Source organism: Dendropsophus ebraccatus, chromosome 13 (assembly GCF_027789765.1).
Source record: "Dendropsophus ebraccatus isolate aDenEbr1 chromosome 13, aDenEbr1.pat, whole genome shotgun sequence".
Classification (NCBI taxonomy): Eukaryota; Metazoa; Chordata; class Amphibia; order Anura; family Hylidae; genus Dendropsophus; species Dendropsophus ebraccatus.
Genome location: NC_091466.1, coordinates 17,321,225 through 17,341,722, shown reverse-complemented (window position 1 = coordinate 17,341,722; position 20,498 = coordinate 17,321,225). Strand labels below are relative to the sequence as shown.

The 20,498-nt window shown below is 47.1% G+C and overlaps 1 protein-coding gene and 1 long non-coding RNA gene across 2 annotated transcripts in view; one reads left to right on the top strand and one right to left on the bottom strand.

Moving 5' to 3' along the window:
• Positions 1-5,645, bottom strand: part of FSIP1 (fibrous sheath interacting protein 1) — a 197,749-nt gene extending 192,104 nt beyond the window's left edge. Inside the window, exon 1 of the mRNA XM_069950470.1 lies at positions 5,567-5,645. The gene's annotated coding sequence lies outside the window, so the exon portion shown is untranslated. The remainder of the gene's footprint in view (positions 1-5,566) is intronic.
• Positions 5,289-20,449, top strand: LOC138771047 (uncharacterized). The gene is made up of 4 exons (XR_011359540.1): positions 5,289-5,415; positions 20,115-20,165; positions 20,244-20,271; positions 20,418-20,449. It is a non-coding gene; the product is annotated as an uncharacterized lncRNA (long non-coding RNA).
• Positions 20,450-20,498: the final 49 nt, after the last annotated feature.

The following is a 20,498-nucleotide window of genomic DNA, read 5'->3' as shown; positions in this document are numbered from 1 at the left end:
AATATTTGTCTGGCAGATTCTGGAGAGAAGATTCACAGCCAGGAGAAGACTTCAAGGTGGCCCAGGCTGGATGGAGAGAAAAAGAAAAGGTGACAGACTCTGATTGGAGAAAACGCCCCCGGTGAGTCACTGGATGTAACTGCACTCTGTTATAGGATTGTAGTGTTAGGGGTCATGATGTGGCGGTATTATGTAATGGTATCATTGGTGATATCTTTCTGTTTTGTTTAGTGCAGTTTTTATGTAATATGTAATCACTGTATTGTGGAAATAGTGTTATAAGGTAACTACTGTATGTATTGGGGCTCTTGATACAGTGTGGGGGCAAATTCAGTACATTATACAATGTGCGAAAGGGAAGGGGGGGCCCACTCTTGAGGGCTGTGCACTGGGCCCACCAATGTATTAAAACGGCTCTGGTCCAGGCATGATGGGGATAGTAGTACTGTAACTGCTAAAGGGTTCAGTCTATACTAAGCATTATATCTGATATCACTGAGGGTTCTGATGAATAGTTGTCAATGAAAAATAATTAAAAACTTAAAGGGGTACTCCAGCCCGGGGGTATTTTTCAGTTATGGCCGGGGAGGAGGTGGTTATGGACGGTGGAGGTCAGTTACCTACCCCGTTCCAGTGCCGAGTCCCGGATCGCACCACCCGGTACACCAGTCCTGCGGCCGCATCTGGTGTGACCTCCGTTGTCCATAACCACCCCATCCCCGGACATAACTGAAAAATACCCCCGGGCCGGAGTACCCCTTTAACACAATTAGGCAACGCTAGAAATAACCATCCCAGGTCTTCCCCAGGCCTTCCAGAACTCATATAGGTTGATATTGAGCCCCTGTGCGCCGCAGCATTTGGGGCAAAGTCGCCATAGTCTGTTCATGGTGGACAACTGACCTGGTATATTTATTCTGCGGGTCACTACCATCACCATGATACTAAAAAGATTTTTTTTTAAATCACTGACCGCTGGGACCCCGCCCTCAATCTGGCACTCATGGGGGGTCCAACTGCGCTGACACTTAGCCCTATCCTACGTGATTTGGGATACCACTTTAAAAACAACTTTTAAATTTTTCCATGTGCAGGACTAATCTTTTGCGCAGTGATCTGTACTTATTATTGATACCATTTAAGTCGACAATTCTGGTACTGTTTTTTTTTTTTGGTTTTTTTTTTCATTTAAGCTAAGAGGCACTGTGGTGGAAAAAAAATAGGAAATCGACAGAGCTTGTGACTGCAAGTAGGGATGAGCGAAGATACAGTAAGGACAAAGCGAAGTGCTTCGTCCCTATCTGTATTCCGCTCACCGGGCTGTGGCGCTTTGAAGTGTGCTCCACTCCGTGCCGCTCCTTCCCAGGTGCTGGGAAAAGATGGATCCCGTCCTGGGAATCTTCTCCCAGTTTCCCATCCCCATCTTTCTTCCAGCACCTGGGAAGGAGCGCCACGGAGTGGAGCACACTTCAAAGCGCCACAGCCCGGTGAGCGGAATACAGATAGGGACGAAGCACTTTGCTTTGTCCTTACTGTATATTCGCTGATCTCTAACTGCAAGCAGTTGTGCAATATAATATAATGTAATTTTTTAAATAATGTTTTCTATATTTAAATCAGTTATACATATGGCCACTAGGTGTCTTCCTTACTGTCATACTGGGCTCTATGCTGCCTCCCTATTTGGTCTTTTCTCTGTTCATAAAAAAAAAAAATGAGTACACAAAAGAGAACACATAAGAACACACAAGAAGTACATGTACAATAGATATAATGAAATAAAAACTAGAAGTAAAAAAATGATCACCAATACATTAAAAATAAATAACATAACAATGTGCTGCCGAGAAATATAGGAATATAATCAGTGAAGTGCTGGACTGCTATATTCCTAGGCTCTCAAATCCATCTAAACAACCTCTAGCTAAAGGCCCTATTCCATGGAACGATTATCGGCCGTATTCGGCCAATATCGGCCGTTATGGACGATAATCGTCCCGTGGAATAGAAGGCAACGATCAGCCGACATTGTTTATGTCGGCTGATCGTTGCGTCGTTTGTCTTTCAAACATGTTGAAAGACAAACGACTTATACAGCAACGATCTGCTGCCGTTGCCCCGTGGAATAGGAGTGGCGTGCTAGTGATCTGCTGCAACTGCTTCTATTCCACGGAGCGCCAGCAGCAGATCGCTAGATTGTCTGGGCAGCCCATAGCATACAGCAGCGGTCTGCTGACGCCGCTCCTATTCCACGGGGCAACGGCAGCAGATCGTTGCTGTATAAGTCGTTTGTCTTTGAACATGTTTGAAAGACAAACGACGCAACGATCAGCCGACATGAACGATGTCGGCTGATCGTTGCCTTCTATTCCACGGCACGATTATTGTCCGTTGCGGCCGAATACGCCTGATAATCATTCTGTGGAATAGGGCCTTTAGCTAGAGGTTGTTTACATGGATTATTATATTGCTCGGCAGCACATTATCATATTATTTATTTTTAATGTATTGGTGATCATTTTTTAACTTCTAATTTTTATTTCATTATATCTATTGTACATGTACATCTTGAATTTTTAGGTTTGTGAATAAAAGGAATTTTATATTTTTTAAACTATACCCATATGTTCTCTTTTGTGTACTCATTGCTTAGATGGGTTGTTCTTGTTAGGATGTAGTGACACCTGGTGGTGGATTGATTTTTCAGAACACCCTTTGTATACTTTTGGTGCTACTTTTCTATCACTATATCCCGAACCGTTTTTGTGTATTCATAAAAAAAAAAAAGACCAATCGCAGGCTGCCTTTATCTACGTGTCACTCCTTCTCGGGTGCCTGGAAAAGCTGCATCCAGTCTAGTGAAACTTCTCCCAGTTTAACAGGACTGGATCCAGTTTTCCTCAGTACCCAAAGCTGAGCATCATAGAGATGAAAGGCAGCCGGCTGATAAGCACTTTGCTTCAAGGGGTTGGCCACTTTATAGTAACATTGTTCTTTGTACAGTATTAGTAAGTGTGCTCACTGTATATACTGACAGCAGCTCCCTATGTACCTCATAGAGCTAATATCAGACTCCCCTCATTCAGGCTGGGCTGCCCTGCTCTGTGGTGATTCTGCCCATAAGTGGTTTGATTCTGTATGTATTTTGGAGTCTATAGGGATGGGCAGATAACTTCATTCATAATACATGCCAATGGCAGTGTAGCACCTGTAACTGCACAACATTATATGATAAGCACATTATCTCCCCTGACCTAGTTCTCTAATATTAATCAGCCAAGGGCCTTGCTCTTCTCCCTGCTTCGGGCTGGGCTCGCCCCGCGGTTATAATGTGCCATGCACTAATAATTGCCACGGTTTTGCAATGTGGTTATTGGCCTTGCAGTTTTCACAAGTGAAACATACAAAGTATATACATATATATATTTAGAAGATCACCCGGCAAAACTGCAGCAATTTATGGTAAATGCACAATCCAAGGCACTAGCTAAGTGTAGGCCGAGCCTTGTAGGACAACCATCTCGGCAGACTTTGCTGTATATACAATATGGCTCCTCAATGTTTCCTACCGTTTACAGAAACTGCACACCCATAATGCCCTCTGGCATCAATAATTCCCTCTACAATGTCCACACAGTAATAGTACACCACAGTTGTAGTGCCCCATTAGACCCCACACACTAGTAGTGCTCCGCCAACCAATAATGTCCCAGTCTTTACTCCCTATACAATAATGCCTCCCTCTGTCCCTCACACAGTAGTCATGTCCCCTTCTAAGCTCCCAACCAGTAGTAATGTTCATCCCTGTGTGACCCCTATGGTAAAGTGACTCTGTGCTCCTGTATAGTAGTTTCTTTCATTCACCCCCTTTAATCGAAACTGCCACAACCCTGTTTCTACAGCAAGTGCCGTATGCCGGGGTAGCTGTGCGGTGTTGTGGCTGCTGTGTGGGTGTATAGCGGCTGCAGAAAACCCTCGCTCCATAGTGTGCAGTGGGGAGTTCTGATGCGGGCGCGCATGGATGCGTCCGCATCAGAACTCTGCGGCGCTAAAGATCATCCGGCTGCTACTGCAGTCACGGAACGGCCAGTCTCATACAGCGTGTGAACATAGCCTAAGGCTGCGTCCACACAGAGTAAGACTGGCGGAATTCTGCGGCGGAGAATTCCCGCCGGCCTCCGTGTCTTACTGGCAGTCTATGGGAGACTCGTGCGCTTCCTCTCTCCGCTCAAAAGAATAGACATGCCCATTTTTCCAAGTGGAGAGGCGAGGCGCGCTAGCCTCCCATAGACTGCCAGTATGACACGGAGGCTGACCTCAGTCTTCCATAGGCCGAGCAGGCGGGGAGAAGAAGAGGAGATGTAATAATAATTTATAATAATAATAAGTTATTTCTCCCGTTACTTATTGCCCATGGATAAAACTATATATAATATCATATGGGAGAAACTATTCTAACAGGAAGGGCTCTGACCATTTTTAAATTAAATGGGTATTTTATTTTTTTCTCAAATCAAATGGTTTTGAAGTTATATTATGTTGTAAATTACTTCAAATTAAAAATCTGAAGTATTTCAGTACTTATCAGCTGCTGTATGTCCTGCAGGAATTGGTGGATTTTTTTCCAATCTGACACAGTGCTCTCTGCTGCCACCTCTGTACATGTCAGGAACTGTCCAGAGCAGCAGCAAATCCCCATAGAAAACCTTTACTGCTCTGGAGAGTTCTTGTCTCGGACAGGGATGTCATACTGGAAGAATACACAACTTCCTGCAGGACACACAGCAACTGATAAGTACTGAAAGACTGAAGATTTTTAAATTGAAGTAAAAAACTGTTGATTTAAATATATATGTAAAGTAATTCATTGTTTGAGTTATCCTTTCAACTATCAGTATATATCTGTACTGCTGCTGGGAACATAGACAAAGATTTTATTCACCTTAGCAAAAAAAAAAAAAAGCCACACACACAATATATTGCCAATAATCCACTATTTATTATGTAATAATATAGAAAATACAATTTTATCATTGTACATTTTACCCTATTTCCTCTCATTACTATTTCCAGTGTCTGTAATGTTCATTTCAGTGATCAATAAAGTTTTATTTTCCTGTAGCTGTAGATGACATAGTATGGTTACCATGGTGTACAGGCCACTCTTCTAGTAGGAGTTGGAGTGTAAGTATGGCGTCTCATTGGCTCCTGCATAACTTTGTTTGTTTTTGTCTATTTTGTAACTTTCCTTCATGTAATTTTTCCTTTTCTCTTATTTTCAGATTTTTTTGCGACATTTGTGATTTTGCGAGGATTTGAGACAGAGGACGACCGACGACGAGGAGGACCACCGACGCTGATCCGGACCAGCCCCACCTAGTGGACAACATGGCCAATCAGTATTTCCCAGATGACGTGAGTCCGGATTTCCCACTCAACACGGGGTTAGGAGAGGAGAGGGGGGTCATTTAGTGCAAGGCCTATGCAGGTGGTCGCCAGGGTGAGCTGTATATATATATATATATATATATGTATATATATATACACCATGGGGATCTATACACACCTTACATTATGTTATGTATTCCCCATATTCAGCCATTTCCAACTGTCACCGCCATCTATGGCCTGGCTCATGCACTGTGTGTGTCATGTGATCTCCACCACCTCTGATGAATATATATATATATATATATATATATATATATATATATATATATATATATCTCATAAGCCATGAGCCTGGTCTGAGACTATGCAGATATTTGTACTGCAGTAATAGGTGCTGATTCTATCACTGGATCAGCATCTACTGTATAATCCCACGAGTTGTCAGGTCTTATAGGGGTTATCCAGCGAAAATATTTTTCTTCCTAATCAAATGGATTCAGAAAAATATATAGATTTGTAATTTATTTCTATTAACAAATGTCAAGTCTTCCCATCCTTATCAGCTGCTGTATGTCCTGCAGAAAGTGGTATACTCTGTTCAGTCTGACACAGTGCTCTGCTGCCACCTCTGTCCACGTCAGGAACTGTCCAGAGTAGGAGAGGTTTTCTATGGGGATTTGCTTCTGCTCTGGACAGTTCCTGTCTCGGAGAGAGAGATGTCAGTAGAGAGCATTGTGTTAGACTAAAGAAGAATACACAATTTCCTGCAGGACATACAGCAGTTGATAAGTATGGGAAGACTTGAGATTTTTAAGTAGAAGTAAATTACAAATCTATATAACTGCTCTCTGCTGCCACCTCTGTCCATGTCAGGAACTGTCCAGAGCAGGAGAGGTTTTCTGTGAGGATTTCCTGGCACGGCTCCTCTGCTGCCACTGCTGGCTATGTCAGGAACTGCAGGGCTGTGTTACCCCTTGTTGCTACCACTCAATGTAAAAACAATATATATAATATAAAAAAATGTAAATTTAATAAAAAAAAATACTTTTTCTTCAATAAAGTTATATTACAAAGGTTATACAAATGTAACAAATAAAAATTGTTATTCACTGGAGTTGCCCTTTAATTTGTCAGATCGCTCTTGGCTTTTTTTTGGTTTCCCTTTCACACAATCTTGAAAAATTAAAAATCGGTCATGCGGCATCATTGTAACCAATCTACACAATGACCTGAGACAAATCCTGAATTAGGAAATGCATGGTAGAGAAATCTCCTCTTTGGGTCATTGCTTTGTATTTTTAGTATTTGTGGTGTTATTTTGCAGTGTGCTTATGGTCTGGCATTTCTCCACAGGCTTCTCTATAGGAGAAAATACCTGAGGCTACGTTCCCACAACCTCTTTTTTGGCTATTTGTCGGCCACCTTTTTGAACAGCCGTCATTTTGGGGCAAAGTAACGGCAGTATTATGCCAATTATGGGCGCAATTTGCATAATACAACCAGAATTTGGCGCCACAAGGACGGCCGTTCAAAAAAGTGGCCGTCAGATGACCAAAAGAAGAGGTTGTGGGAACGTAGCCTTAGGCTTTTTCTCCTATAGAGAAGCCTGTGGAGAAATGCCAGACCATAAGCACACTGCAAAATAACACCACAAATACTAAAAATGCTAAAAAAACAAATCACCAAGGAGAAGATTTTATCTAACATACACGTCATAATTCAGTATTCAGCCTAAAAACACTTGGGGGGAGATTCATCAGACTGGTGTAAAGCAGAATTGTCTCAGTTGCCCCTAGCAACCGATCACATGACACTTTTTATTCCTCACAGACTCTTTGGAAAGGGAAAGGTGGAATCTGATTGGTTGCTAGGGGCGACTGAGACAATTCTACTTTACACCAGTTTGATAAATCTCCCCCTTGGTGTTTATTATGAAGGTAAAAAAGTTTTATTGTGGACGTCAATTTGGCAGTGTATTCTGCAAACATTGGCCGTGATCTGCATAATACGCCTGTATTCTGGGACCAAAATGATGTCCGTCCAAAAAAAGAAGTTATGGGGAACACTGAGTATATTTTATTCAGTATGTAAATTCAGTGTAAGGTCACAGGGTCAGACACGGAGAAATGTTCGCTTTATTCCATGTAAAACCAATGTAAAATATCTATTTATGCGTCTTCTCTGTTAGGCCAAGTTCACACTGCGGTTTTGCTGTCCGTTTAATGGGAAAATGGGTGAAAAATAGGAGATTTATGAAACTGGTGTAACGTAAAGCTGGCTCAGTTGCCCCTAGCAACCAATCAGATTCCACCTTTCATTCCTCACAGATTATTTGAAAAATTAAAGGTGGAATCTGGTTGGTTGCTAGGGGCAACTGGGCCAGTTCTACTTTACACCAGTTTAATAAATCTCTCCTATCCTGTTCTTAGCATAAATAAGTACATAGTCAAGCACGTTTTTGTGCACACAAAATAAAAAAGGATGCGTTTGGATCCGTTGTTTTTTGGTCTGCTTTTTTTTATAATGAAAAGTTAATGAATAAACAGATTAGAACATCCGCACACAAATGCATCAGTATTTTTTATCCATTAACCGGGCAGCAAATCCGCAGTGTGGACCCAGCCTTACCCTTTGGGTTGGAGGAATCTTGGGGTGGGGGTTGGGGAGGATGAGGGGTCGGGGTTTTGTTAATGTTATATAAATCTTGTCAAAACCTTTCAATAAAAAGTGACGTGATTCAAAAAAGAGGATGAGAAATATTTCTTTATGATGTTAGTGAGATCCTTTGTCTCTTTAGCCCAACCTGGTACATTACTGTCTGTGGGAGCCCATGTACTTCTATGGTGGACGGTTTTTCAGCCTCTGCTTTAATTGTTTGTAACCTTGTTCTGATGTCAGTGCAATAATAAAGATTTGTAAATTTGTATATGATTTTTGAGTGTGTAACTTTCTTGTATAGCTTAGACGTTTTTACGCCGTTTTTGTTGTAGAGACTGATAGCTGCACAGACATCACTTAAACAGGGGTCAGATCACATGTAGCCAGTACAATTTCGGTACATAGGTAACACACCATCAGGTACATTCGCTTTAAGCTTTGCCCACGTATAGAACAGCGTCGGGGCGGGGAGTTGGTGCCGCGGTCCTTTTTTTGAACTACAGCCCAGTTCCCGTGTACGCCGCCGTTCTATTTACAGACCCTGGCCAGCACTGGAGGTGGGCCGCCCCCAGTGGGAGGAAACCCCGGCCCCTCTATGATGTGGCTCAATTGATTCTAAAGGAGCCGCCTCCAGTGGTTCACCCCCAGCCGCTGCCTGTGAATAGAACGGCGCTGTACACGGGAACCGGCTGTAGTTCAAAAAAAGGACCACGGCATCGGCTTTTCCACACCGGCGCTGTTCTATCCATGGGCAAAGCTTAAAGTGAATGGTACATTCGCTTTAGGAAAGGATGCGGACTATAGCAGTGCATACTAGCAGCGGCAATATGTGGCTTCTCAGTATGTATCTTCACCTCTGAGTTTCTCACTGAGAGGGCTAGAATACACGGCATGATTAAGAAGAGAAAGCGAGCGGCGATGTGTTAGGTCCGTGCTCACTTCCCTCTTGTTCCCGACTCGCTGTGTTATTACACACACAGACAGAAAGGGGGGGAACCCGAACGATCCCTAGATCGTTCCGGCTGCCCATTGTAGACAGCAGCGTTATTGTGATCTGGATTTCTCAACCGTTTTGAAGATCACAATTAGCCGATATTGTGAATTATTACCCCAAACGATTATTAGACGGAACGGCCAAGAGTAGTCAGAGTACGGCCAATAATCCTTTGGTGTAATAGGACCCTTAGCTGTACAGGGAACAGGACTGGTGTGTGGTGTCTGTATACAGGGGGAGAGGACTGGTGTGTGGTGTCTGTATACAGAGAGAGGACTGGTGTGTGTGTGGTGTCTGTATACAGGGGGAGAGGACTGGTGTGTGGTGTCTGTATACAGAGAGAGGACTGGTGTGTGGGGTCTGTATACAGAGAGAGGACTGGTGTGTGGGGGGTCTGTATACAAGGGTAGAGGACTGGTGTGTGAAGGGTCTGTATACAGGGGGAGAAGACTGTTGTGTGTGTGTGGGGGGTCTGTATACAGGGGGAAAGAACTAGTGTGTGGGGTCTGTATACAGGGTAGAGGACTGGTGTGTGTGGGGTCTGTATACAGGGTGAGAGGATCAGTGTGTGGGGTCTGTATACAGGGTAGAGGACTGGTGTGTGGGGTCTGTATACAGGGGGAGAGGAATGGTGGGTTTGGTGTCTGCTGTATACAGGGGGAGAGGACTGGTGTGTGGGATCTGTATACGGGGGGGGGGGGACTGGTGTGGGGTCTGTATACAGGGGAGAGGACTGGTGTGTAGAATCTGTATACAGGGGGAGAGGACTGGTGTGTAGGGTCTGTATACAGGGGAGGGGACTGGTGTGTGGGGTCTGTATACAGGGGGAGGGGACTGGTGTGAGGAATCTGTATACGGGGGGGGGAGAGGACTGGTGTGTGTGGTCTGTATTCAGGGGAGAGGACTGGTGTGTGGACTCTGTATACAGGGGAGAGGACTGGTGTGTGGACTCTGTATACAGGGGAGAGGACTGGTGTCTAGGGTGTCTGTATACAGGAGGAGAGGACTGGTGTGAGGGGTCTGTATAGGAGGGGAGAGGACTGGTGTGTGGGGTCTGTATACAGGGGGGAGGACTGGTGTGTGGGGTCTGTATACAGGAGGAGAGGACTGGTGTGTGGGGGTCTGTATACAGACAAATACCAGTGCTCTCCCATGTATACAGACCCCACACACCAGTTCTCTCTCCTGTATCCAGGCACCACACTAGTCCTGTCCCCCTGTATACAAACAAACATCAGTCCTCTCCCCCTGTATACAGACCCCACACACCAGTCCCCTCCCCTGTATACAGACCCCACACACCAGTCCTCTCCCCTGTATACAGACCCCACACACCAGTCCTCTCCTCCTGTATACAGACCCCACACACCACTCCTCTCCCCCTGTATACAGACCCCACACACCAGTCCTCTCCCCCTGTATACAGACCCCACACACCAGTCCTCTCCCCTATATACAGATACACACCAATCCTCTCCCCCTGTATACAAACCCCACACACCAGTCCTGTCCCCCTGTATACAGATACACACCAGTCCTCTCCCCCTGTATACAGACCACACACGCACCAGTCCTCTCCCCCTGTATACAGACCCCACACAACAGTCCCCTCCCCTATATACAGACCCCACACACCAGTCCTCTCTCCTGTATACATACCCCACACACCAGTCCTCTCCCCTGTATACAGACCCCACACACCAGTCCTCTCCCCCTGTATACAGACCACACACCAGTCCTCTCCTCCTGTATACAGACCCCAAACACCAGTCCTATCCCCCTGTATACTGACCCCACACACACCACTCATGTACCCCTGTATACAGACCCCACACACCAGTCCTTTCCCCCTGTATACAGACCCACACACCAGTCCTCTCCCCTGTATACAGACCCCCCACACACCAGTCCTCTCCCCCTGTATACAGACCCCACACACCAGTCCTCTCCCCCTGTATACAGACCACACACACACCAGTCCTCTCCCCCTGTATACAGACCCCACACACCAGTCCTCTCCTCCCTGTATACAGACCCCCCCACACACCAGTCCTCTCCCCCTGTATACAGACCCCAAACACCAGTCCTCTTCCCCTGTATACAGACCACACACACACCAGTCCTCTCCCCCTGTATACAGACCCCACACACCAGTCCTCTCCCCCTGTATACAGACCCCCCACACACCAGTCCTCTCCCCCTGTATACAGACCCCACACACCAGTCCTCTCCCCCTGTATACAGACCCCACACACCAGTCCTCCCCCCTGTATACAGACCCCACACACCAGTCCTCTCCCCCTGTATACAGACCCCACACACCAGTCCTCCCCCCTGTATACAGACCCCACACACCAGTCCTCTCCCGTTATATACAGACCCCACACACCAGTCCTCCCCCCTGTATACAGACCCCACACACCAGTCCTCTCCCCCTGTATACAGACACCACACAAAGTCCTCTCCCCCTGTATACAGACACCATACACACACCAGTCCTCTCCGCTGTATACAGACCCCACACACCAGTCCTTTCCCCCTGTATACAGACCCACACACCAGTCCTCTCCCCTGTATACAGACCCCCCACACACCAGTCCTCTCCCCCTGTATACAGACCCCCCACACACCAGTCCTCTCCCCCTGTATACAGACCCCACACACCAGTCCTCCCCCCTGTATACAGACCACACACACCAGTCCTCTCCCCCTGTATACAGACCCCACACACCAGTCCTCCCCCCTGTATACAGACCCCACACACCAGTCCTCTCCCCTTATATACAGACCCACACACCAGTCCTCCCCCCTGTATACAGACCCCACACACCAGTCCTCTCCCCCTGTATACAGACACCACACAAAGTCCTCTCCCCCTGTATACAGACACCATACACACACCAGTCCTCTCCGCTGTATACAGACCCCACACACCAGTCCTCTCCCCTGTATGCCCCCTGTAGTCAGTAATATGCCCCCCCTGTAGTCAGTAATATACCCCCTGTAGTCAGTAATATGCCCCCTGTAGTCAGTAATATACCCCCTGTAGTCAGTAATATGCCCCCTGTAGTCAGTAATATACCCCCTGTAGTCAGTAATATGCCCCCTGTAGTCAGTAATATGCCCCCTGTAGTCAGTAATATACCCCCTGTAGTCAGTAATATGCCCCCTGTAGTCAGTAATATGTCCCCTGTAGCCAGTAATATCCCCCCTGTAGTCAGTTTTATTTCCCCCCTACACAGTATTGTAGACAGTAGCATGTCTGTAGCCCCCCTATAGACTGCCCTCTCATGTAGCCAGTAATATGCCCCCAGTACACAGTATTGTAGACAGTAGCATGTCTGTAGCCCCCCAATAGACTGCTGCCCTCTCATGTAGCCAGTAATATGCCCCCGTACACAGTATTGTAGACAGTAGCATGTCTGTAGCCCCCCTATAGACTGCTGCCCTCTCATGTAGCCAGTAATATGCCCCCAGTACACAGTATTGTAGACAGTAGCATGTCTGTAGCCCCCCAATAGACTGCTGCCCTCTCATGTAGCCAGTAATATGCCCCCGTACACAGTATTGTAGACAGTAGCATGTCTGTAGCCCCCCAATAGACTGCTGCCCTCTCATGTAGCCAGTAATATGCCCCCAGTACACAGTATTGTAGACAGTAGCATGTCTGTAGCCCCCCCAATAGACTGCTGCCCTCTCATGTAGCCAGTAATATGCCCCCGTACACAGTATTGTAGACAGTAGCATGTCTGTAGCCCCCCTATAGACTGCCCTCTCATGTAGCCAGTAATATGCCCCCAGTACACAGTATTGTAGACAGTAGCATGTCTGTAGCCCCCCTATAGACTGCTGCCCTCTCATGTAGCCAGTAATATGCCCCCAGTACACAGTATTGTAGACAGTAGCATGTCTGTAGCCCCCCTATAGACTGCCCTCTCATGTAGCCAGTAATATGCCCCCAGTACACAGTATTGTAGACAGTAGCATGTCTGTAGCCCCCCTATAGACTGCCCTCTCATGTAGCCAGTAATATGCCCCCAGTACACAGTATTGTAGACAGTAGCATGTCTGTAGCCCCCCTATAGACTGCTGCCCTCTCATGTAGCCAGTAATATGCCCCCAGTACACAGTATTGTAGACAGTAGCATGTCTGTAGCCCCCCTATAGACTGCTGCCCTCTCATGTAGCCAGTAATATGCCCCCAGTACACAGTATTGTAGACAGTAGCATGTCTGTAGCCCCCCAATAGACTGCTGCCCTCTCATGTAGCCAGTAATATGCCCCCAGTACACAGTATTGTAGACAGTATGTCTGTAGCCCCCCTATAGACTGCTGCCCTCTCATGTAGCCAGTAATATGCCCCCAGTACACAGTATTGTAGACAGTAGCATGTCTGTAGCCCCCCTATATACTGCTGCCCTCTCATGTAGCCAGTAATATACCCCCCTCCCCTGTAGCATCTGCTGCTTCTGCTGACAGGCGCCGTCCCCAGCTGCAGCCAGGACCACCAGTAGATGACGGGGCCATCTCCATCCTGACCAGGGCCGGATTAAAGGGAGGGCACCAGGGGCATGTGCCCCGGGGCCTCCACCACTTAGGGGCCCCCACCAGCTCAAACCCTAGCAGAACGGTGCTGCTTATCCAGGATATCAGGCCATGTAATAGGGCCCTAACACAGTGGGCAAGAGCGCGCAGAAAGTGCTGTGTTCTCACATTGCATTATTAACACAAACACAATGTGGGAATACACTCTGATACTTAGTCCACCCCCCCCCCCCCCCGCTCCTGTCTCTAGGGCCTTGCATCTTCCCCTGTACTGCAGCCTCTAGTGACCACGTGCATAACAGAAGAGAATGCTGAGACATACAGCCAGGAGTGAGGAGGGGTCTGTGCTAATTCACCTACAGTAAGCAGTTATCTGTATAGATCGTGGTATAGTTTTTTTTTTTTGTTTTTTTTTTGGGGGGGGGGGGGGGGGATTGTCACCCGGGGCCTCCACCAATCTTAATCCGGCCCTGATCCTGACAACACAGCAGAGGTGCCCAGCCAGCCGGTATACCTCCTGCCTGCCGTGCTTACCACATGGAGAATAGTATCTTAGGCTGAGAAACCCCCATAATAAATACAGACCCCAGATACATGCAGCACAGCTCCACCCCCGGGCTTGAGGACCTGAAGAGATACGGTCATGTGACCTTGTGTGTGACGGCCCATTTACAGTTCCTGCACTGTGACTGGGGATCATCCCACATTAAAGCTTAAAGGGGTACTCTGGTGAAAATCTTTTTCTTTGAAATCAACTGGTGTCAGAATGTTATATAGATTTGTAATTTACTTCTATTTAAAAATCTCCAGCCTTCCCATACTTATCAGCTGCTGTAAGTCCTACAGAAAGTGGTGTATTCTCTCCAGTCTGACACAGTGCTCTCTGCTGCTACCTCTGTCCATGTCAGGAACTGTCCAGAGCCATAGCAAATCCCCATAGAAAACCTCTCCTGCTCTGGACAGTTCCTGAAATAGACAGAGGTGGCAGCAGACAGCACTGTGTCACACTGGAGAGAATACACCACTTCCTGCAAGACATAAAGCAGCTGAAAAGTATAGGAAGACTTCAGATTTTTATATTGAAGTAAATTACAAATCTATAGAACTTTCTGGAACAGGTTGATTTGAAAGAAAAAGATTTTTGGCGGAGTACCCCTTTAACTGTATATTTAGCAGATTAGTGGCAAAAAAGTGACACAATCCCACAGCCAATAACTCTTATCATTACATTTTAAATAAAACTACATCCTCTGTTACATCATCTACAGCCGTGTTTCTCAATCAGAGGTACGCTTACCACAGGGGGTACGCCATACCTCCCAACATTTTGGACGGCCAAAGAGGGACAGTTGTGGTTCATGCTAGGAAAATTTTACAGGCGTTTCTTTTTAATTTAAGGATGCATTTACACATCCAGGATCTGCTGCAGACGGATGCATTTAGTTACATCGATATCTGTAAATCTGCAGCAGATCCTTAGGTCGCATTCACACATCAGTAACGCTGTCTGTAATTGCGGACCCAAAACCGCGGACAGGATTACAGATGTGTTTCAGTTCCTATCCGCATTTGCAGGGACACCTGTCATATAGGAGACACAGACGCACAATGGCTTCATCGTTTTGTTGCCAAATGGATCATGTCCCCAAATGGATCAGAAACACCTACAGATGTGTGTATGGGGCCATAGAACTCAATGAGTCTGCATGTGTGACAGGGGCCATAATGTCACATGATTCATGGGAATATAACAATGTTTAGGATCCAACTTGCACCACATTTGAGTCTATTATACAGTAAGAAATCAGACACTTTCTACAGCAACATTGAAGGTTTATTAATGCAAATCTAATTCCTAGGTCAAAAAGAGGGACATGTAAGGGGCAAGGAGGGACAGATGGGTCAAAAGTAGGGACTGTCCCTCCAAAAGAGGGACACTTGGGGGGTATGGGGTACGCAACGCAGGGTGAGGGGTATGTGGGGTGCCAACATGTCGCCGTTATACAGCAATCTCCCGGAGCGCCAATGACCTCAGCTTCGGAGGCCGCCCACCTTCCTTCCCCCAGCACCTCACGCCGTCCGTTCTGATACAATTACAGTGAATACGGCCGCCCACCTTCCTTCCCCCAGCACCTAACGCCGTCCGTTCTGATACAATTACAGTGAATACGGCCGCCCACCTTCCTTCCCCCAGCACCTCACACCGTCCGTTCTGATACAATTACAGTGAATACGGCCGCCCACCTTCCTTCCCCCAGCACCTCACACTGTCCGTTCTGATACAATTACAGTGAATACGACCGCCCACCTTCCTTCCCCCAGCACCTCACACCGCCCGTTCTGATACAATTACAGTGAATACGGGGCGGTGTATGGGGGCGCTGCTGGGAAAGAAAGCATAGCGGGCGATTGGACTAAGGAGCGGCAGTGATTGGTCCTCAGTCACTGCTCCAAGATGGCCCCTCACCCGCACGTCCACCAGCCCCCGTCTTTCCTCACACTGCCTACAAGGGGCGCTGATCTGTCTGTAGAGGGATATCTGTCTGTTGGGAGCAAATCTGGCTGCAGGGGGTGTACCTTACTACAAGGGTGATATCTGACTACAGGAAACATTATATCTGGTACTACTGGGCAGGGCCGTCTTACCCATTGGGCATGGTAGGCGGCTGCCCGGGGGCCCTTGCGTCCTAGGTGGCCCCTACCCGCTGTTACATACCTGTATTTTTCGCTTTATAAGACGCACTTTTTTTCCTCCAAAAGTGGAAGGAAAAACTAAGTGCGTCCTATAAAGCGAAGACGGCTCCCAAGCAGTGCCGAAAACCGCAAGGAAGCTGTCCCGCCCGCCCCCTCTATTGCCGCTCACTATGCATATGCATAGTGAGCGGCCCTGGGTGACCCCCTCCGCCCGCTCAGCCCGCCCCTTCTATCGCCGGTCAGCTGAGCCGATCAGAAGCCCAGGAAAGTGCAATGAGCAGCACTTTCCTGGGCTTCTGAATGGCTCAGCTAAGCGGCGATAGAGGGGGCAGGCTAGGCGGGCGGTTCCAGAACTCAACCGTCCGCCAGCCCCAGCAGCTGATGTCTCCCGGCAGCGCGCTCCCGTCATCCTCCGGGAACAGGCAGTGGGGTACAGAGACGCTGCCTGTGTCCCGGATGTGTCGTGCAGCCTCTATCATTCATGATAGAGGCTGCAGGACACTTCCGGCACAGGCAGTCTCTCTGTACCCCGCTGTGCCCGGAGGATGACGGGAGCGCGCTGCCGGGAGACATCAGCTGCTGAGGCCGGTGGAAAGGTGAGTAACTGGTTTGTTGTTTTTCTGTTCGGCAGGGGGCACTGGCTACTATGGGGGGCACTGGCTGCTATGGCTACTATGGGGGCACTGACCACTATGGGGGGCACTGTCTACTATGAGGGGCACTGGTTACTATGGGGGGCACTGGCTACTATGGGGGGCACTGACCACTATGGGGGGCACTGGCTACTATGTGGGGGCACTGTCTACTATGAGGGGCACTGGTTACTATGGGGGGCACTGGCTACTATGGGGGGCACTGGCTACTATGTGGGGGCACTGTCTACTATGGGGGGCACTGGCTACTATGGGGGGCACTGGCTACTATGGGGGGCACTGGCTATGGGGGCACTGGCTACTATGGGGGGCACTGGCTACTATTGGGGGCACTGGCTACTATGGGGGGCACTGGCTACTATGGGGGGCACTGGCTATTATTGGGGGCACTGTCTACTATGGGGGCTTTGGCTACTATGGGGGGCACTGGCTACTATGGGGGGCATTGGCTACTATGGGGGCACTGGCTACTGTGGGGGCACTGGCTACTATGTGGGGGCACTGGCTACTATGGGGGGCACTGGCTACTATGGGGGGAATTGGCTACTATGGGGGCACTATATGAGGGAGAATGGCTACTATGGGGGGCATTATATGGGGGCATTGGCTACTATGACTATATGGGGGCATTGGCTACTATGTGGGGCACTATATGGGGGCATTGGCTATTATGTGGGGCACTATATGCAAAGATGGGGGTTTTTGATGGCGGCCGCGGGATGGGGAAGGGGGATTTCGCACCTCTGCCCAGGGGCCCATAATGCTGTTAAGACGGCCCTGCTATTGGGAAAGGGGATACAGTGGCCATTGTTTCAGTCTACAGAGGGCACTATATCTGGCTACAGGGGGCACTATATATGACTACAGGGGGCACTATATCCGGCTACAGAGGGCACTATATCTGGCTACAGGGGGTACTATATTTGACTACAGGTGGCACTACATCTGACTACAGGTGGCACTATATCTGGCTACAGGTGGCACTATATCTGGCTACAGATGGCACTATATCTGGCTACAGATGGCACTATATCCGGCTTCAGAGGGCAATACATCTGGCTACAGAGGGCACTATATCTGGCTACAGGGGGCACTATATCTGACTACAGGTGGCACTATATCTGTCTACAGAGGGCACTACATCTGGCTACAGGTGGCACTATATCTGGCTACAGGTGGCACTATATCTGGCTACAGGGGGCACTACATCTGGCTACAGGGGGCACTATATCTGGCTACAGGGGGCACTATATCTGGCTACAGGGGGCACTATATCTGGCTACAGAGGGCACTACATCTGGCTACAGGGGGCACTATATCTGGCTACAGGGGGCACTATATCTGGCTACAGGGGGCACTATATCTGACTACAGGTGGCACTATATCTGTCTACAGAGGGCACTACATCTGGCTACAGAGGGCACTACATCTGGCTACAGGTGGCAGTATATCTGGCTACAGAGGGCACTATATCTGACTACAGGTGGCACTATATCTGGCTACAGGGGGCACTACATCTGGATACAGGTGGCACTACATCTGGCTACAGAGGGCACTATATCTGGCTACAGGGGGCACTATATCTGGCTACAGAGGGCACTACATCTGGCTACAGGGGGCACTATATCTGACTACAGGGGGCACTATATCTGACTACAGGGGGCACTATATCCGGCTACAGAGGGCACTACATCTGGCTACAGGGGGCACTATATCTGACTACAGGGGGCACTATATCTGGCTACAGAGGGCACTATATCCGGCTACAGGGGGCACTATATCTGACTACAGAGGGCACTATATCTGGCTACAGAGGGCACTATATCCGGCTACAGAGGGCACTATATCTGGCTACAGAGGGCACTATATCTGGCTACAGAGGGCACTATATCTGGCTACAGAGGGCACTATATCTGGCTACAGAGGGCACTATATCTGGCTACAGGTGGCATTGTTATTTAACATTACTATTAGGCAGGGTTCACACTACGTTTTTGCAATCCGTTTTGCAAAACTGATGAAAAAAACGGATGCAATTGTGTGCATCAGTTTTGATCCGTTTTTCCATTGACTTTCATTATTAAAAAGAAAAACGGATCAAAATGGATCCGTTTTTCTTAACGGACACAAAAATGAGGTCGACCACGTTTTTGTGTACGCTAAAAAAAAATCCTTTTTGCAATCGTTTTTTTTTAATAATGGAAGTCAATGGAAAAACGAATCAAAACAGATGTACACAGTTGCATCTGTTTTTTTTATCCGTTTTTTTGCAAAGAAGGGATGAAAAAAATGGATTGCAAAAACGTAGTGTGAACTCAGCCTTATTTGAGTATTATCACTGGGACCTGCAGGTCAGTCACATTATTATGGGGGGATCTAATCTGGGAATAAGCTGTTGACAGAGACTGTATAGAGCCTATGGCGGCGGGGTGATCACATGACTGGAATAAAGAGTTTGTATGTTCTCTGTGTGTGTGTGTGTGTGTGAGTTTCCTCCCAATGGGCTGCAGAATCAGCTGGTATGATAAAAACAGAGGTATTATTATTATTATTATTATTATCATTATTATTATTATTATATGTTCCTTTTTAATTTTAAAAAACTTACATGAAAAGACAAGAGAAAAGAAATCCTCTACCTGGTGGTAAAAAGATCAGAACTATATTAGATATATTAGAGGGTTAAGTAGTGTTACAAAAACATGGCCGCTCTCTTCCAGAAACAGCACCTCTCCTCTCCTCAGTTTGGATGTGGGTTAATGATGTTAATGGAGATGAATTGTTATACCACACATGATACCTAATCCTGAAAAAACCCTTTAAGGCTATGTTCCCACACAGTATTTTGCTCAGTATTTTGCAACCAAAACCGGGAGTGAATGTCACTGAATCAAATAACAGATGTATATAGACGCCTCTAATTACATGTATCTCACATATCAAACCACCCAGTTAGTCTAAGTACATAACTACAAACTACATGGAAACTGCGCTGAGGATGAAGGTAAGAAACTCACCCTCATCCTCAGCACATTGTGCACAAGAGGGACATATCAGCTGATTAGATTCGTGTACCTGCTGACAGTTTCCTTCAATGATTTCATCCCACATTCAATAGATAATATGTATGGAGAACGTTTCAGGCTCAGAAGATAACATGATTTTTCTTCCATTGACAGATCGTTGCATCCCAGTACATCAAGGACTTGCAGATGGAGGGATACTTTGAGGTAAACTGACTGTTCTATAACAATATGCACAGTGACAGGTTTCTATCCACCACTTACTCTCTGTGTCCCCTATTGCAGGACAGCGACTTCGAGGACGTCGTGGAGGGTGAGTATTGCCGATCTATGAATACCATCTAACCATTGCTTGTTCAAATTCCCTAGCGAGACAAAAAAAAAAAAAAAAAAAAAAAATCTTCCTATTATTATTGCTCTTTTATGTAACAAATAATTTTAAACTTTTTTTTATTTCAGATGAACTTTTATTTTCAGAGGAGGAAGACGGGTTAGTAAATCTTTACTGTAAATGTAGAATTTGGGTGAGCCTAAGTGATG